This window comes from Oncorhynchus keta, unplaced genomic scaffold, assembly GCF_023373465.1.
Source record: "Oncorhynchus keta strain PuntledgeMale-10-30-2019 unplaced genomic scaffold, Oket_V2 Un_scaffold_9036_pilon_pilon, whole genome shotgun sequence".
Classification (NCBI taxonomy): Eukaryota; Metazoa; Chordata; class Actinopteri; order Salmoniformes; family Salmonidae; genus Oncorhynchus; species Oncorhynchus keta.
This window is the reverse complement of record NW_026291011.1, coordinates 6,799-10,000: the sequence shown is the minus strand read 5'-3', so window position 1 is coordinate 10,000 and position 3,202 is coordinate 6,799. Positions and strand designations below refer to the sequence as shown.

The 3,202-nt window shown below is 40.3% G+C and overlaps 1 long non-coding RNA gene across 5 annotated transcripts; it reads left to right on the top strand.

Annotated features, from left to right (window-relative positions):
- Positions 1 to 947: 947 nt before the first annotated feature.
- Positions 948 to 2,238, top strand: LOC127929616 (uncharacterized). Of its 5 annotated transcripts, none has more exons than XR_008135521.1 (3): positions 948 to 1,033; positions 1,825 to 1,956; positions 2,161 to 2,238. It is a non-coding gene; the product is annotated as an uncharacterized LOC127929616 (long non-coding RNA). The 5 variants fall into 5 exon arrangements; XR_008135516.1 differs by having other exon boundaries at positions 968 to 1,099; XR_008135520.1 differs by lacking the exon at positions 948 to 1,033 and adding an exon at positions 1,212 to 1,297.
- Positions 2,239 to 3,202: the final 964 nt, after the last annotated feature.

The following is a 3,202-nucleotide window of genomic DNA, read 5'->3' as shown; positions in this document are numbered from 1 at the left end:
GTAGCTAGTCACTGTAGCTAGTTACTGTAGCTTGTTACTGTAGCGAGATACTTTAGCTAGTCACTGTAGCTAGTCACTGAATTCTTGACGCACAACCTGAGGATGCTGCCGTATCCTGCCGTATCCTGCCAGGTACGCCCACAAGCGAGCCACTCAGGTGGAGAATGACTCTTAGAAGAGGGAGATGAATGAGTTTGGGAGTAACAGTCCTGGCTGTCCAGGCTGTTGCTCTGAAACCGGCATAATGCTATAATGAAACGAGCAGGGAGCAGGGTTTTGAACCCTCAACATCCTAGCTCGATGTCCAGCACGCTATCAACCTACCCCAGGTCAGCAATTAATTTCAACAATAATCTTCATTTTAATTGGACTTTACAAACAACAAGAGGGTTTAATTGGAGCATATTTCTTCGGAGCCGAGACCTACATTAAAATAACTTAATGACATTATGATCTGGTAATATAATAGTCTTATAATGACATTGTCTTCTATAGTTTTGTCCTCGTGTATCTGTTTTTCAGCATAAAGTACCCTGCAGCCACATAGTGTGGATACCAGGTGAGACCACACACACACACACACACACACACACACACACACACACACACACACACACACACACACACACACACACACACACACACACACACACACACACACACACACACACACACACACAGATTCCTGTTGAACACAGTCTCTTTAATTAACTACCTCATTTTCTCAATTAAGTCTCTCTCCTTCACTTCATCCCTCTCTCCCTCTTCTCCCTAAATCCTCTAGGTTATATGAGCTGTGTCGGGGAAACCCTCCCCGCGTCTAAAATGGCTGACACAGAGGCCACAGCATGATCATACTGTAGGTGAGAGGTCACTTGGTCGGGGTCAACAGGAAGTATTATTAAAGAGATGCTTTTACATTGAAATACAGATAGAGATGTAGTAGTCCCAGAGTTAATGATCCCAGGTCAGTTTATATTATACAGGAAGTATTATTAAAGAGATGTAGTAGTCCCAGAGTTAATGATCCCAGGTCAGTTTATATTATACAGGAAGTATTATTAAAGAGATGTAGTAGTCCCAGAGTTAATGATCCCAGGTCAGTTTATATTATACAGGAAGTATTATTAAAGAGATGCAGTAGTCCCAGAGTTAATGATCCCAGGTCAGTTTATATTATACAGGAAGTATTATTATAGAGATGTAGTAGTCCCAGAGTTAATGATCCCAGGTCAGTTTATATTATACAGGAAGTATTATTAAAGAGATGTAGTAGTCCCAGAGTTAATGATCCCAGGTCAGTTTATATTATACAGGAAGTATTATTAAAGAGATGCAGTAGTCCCAGAGTTAATGATCCCAGGTCAGTTTATATTATACAGGAAGTATTATTAAAGAGATGTAGTAGTCCCAGAGTTAATGATCCCAGGTCAGTTTATATTATACAGGAAGTATTATTAAGAGATGTAGTAGAGTTAATGATCCCAGGTCAGTTTATATTATACAGGAAGTCCCAGGTTAATGATCCCAGGTCAGTTTATATTATACAGGAAGTATTATTAAAGAGATGTAGTAGTCCCAGAGTTAATGATCCCAGGTCAGTTTATATTATACAGGAAGTATTATTAAAGAGATGTAGTAGTCCCAGAGTTAATGATCCCAGGTCAGTTTATATTATACAGGAAGTATTATTAAAGAGATGTATTATTAAAGAGATGTAGTAGTCCCAGAGTTAATGATCCCAGGTCAGTTTATATTATACAGGAAGTATTATTAAAGATGTATGTAGTAGTCCCAGTTTAGTTAAAAGATGATGAGTCCCAGGTCAGTTTATATTATACAGGAAGTATTATTAAAGAGATGGAGTAGTCCCAGAGTTAATGATCCCAGGTCAGTTTATATTATACAGGAAGTATTATTAAAGAGATGGAGTAGTCCCAGAGTTAATGATCCCAGGTCAGTTTATATTATACAGGAAGTATTATTAAAGATGATGTCCCAGTTAGTCCCAGAGTTAATGATCCCAGGTCAGTTTTATATTATACAGGAAGTATTATTAAAGAGATGTAGTAGTCCCAGAGTTAATGATCCCAGGTCAGTTTATATTATACAGGAAGTTTTATTAAAGAGATGTAGTAGTCCCAGAGTTAATGATCCCAGGTCAGTTTATATTATACAGGAAGTATTATTAAAGAGATGTAGTAGTCCCAGAGTTAATGATCCCAGGTCAGTTTATATTATATTATTAAAGAGATGTAGTTTTAGAGTTAAAGAGATGTAGTAGTCCCAGAGTTAATGATCCCAGGTCAGTTTATATTATACAGGAAGTATTATTATAGAGATGTAGTAGTCCCAGAGTTAATGATCCCAGGTCAGTTTATATTATACAGGAAGTTTTATTAAAGAGATGTCCCAGAGTAGTCCCAGAGTTAATGAAGTCCAAGGTCATTTTTGCATTTCACCTCCTGATGATTATGATGACTGACCTTTGTTAGAATTCTTTTTAAACAAGGCTTAATAATCATGCTTCTCTCTCTCTATCCATCTGTCTCTCGTCTGCAGGTATGTTTTGATGTGAGAGAGATAGCCAGTCCAGTCAACGCCACCTCACCCACTCTTAATATAACCTTCGAGCCAACTGGGGGTGCAAGGCTGATTAGGACACCATGTAATTATACGATGAACTGAGAGAATATTAGGGCAGCACTGTAATTCATGAATCATATGCTGTCTTCCCTGCTCCTCTTTCTTCCTCTCTCCCTTTCTGTCTCGTACACCTCTCTCCCCACCTCCTCCCTTTTCCCTCTCGTACCTCTCTCCTTTCTGTCTCGTACACCTCTCTCCCCACCTCCTCTTTCTACCTTTCTCCCTTTCTGTCTCGTACACCTCTCTCCCCAACTCCTCTTTCTTTCCTCTCTCCCTTTCTGTCTCTCGTCTCTTACACCTCTCTCCCCACCTCCTCTGTTCTTACCTCTTTCCTTTCTGTCTCGTACACCTCTCCTCTCTCCCCACCTCCTCTTTCTTCCTCTTTCCCTTTCTGTCTCGTACACCTCTCCCCCACACCTCTCCTCCTTCCTTTTCCCTTTCTGTCTCGTCTCTCACCTCTCTCCCCACCTCCTCTGTTCTTACCTCTTTCCTTTCTGTCTCGTACACCTCTCTCCCCACCTCCTCTCTCTCCTCTCTTTCCCCATTCTGTCTCGTA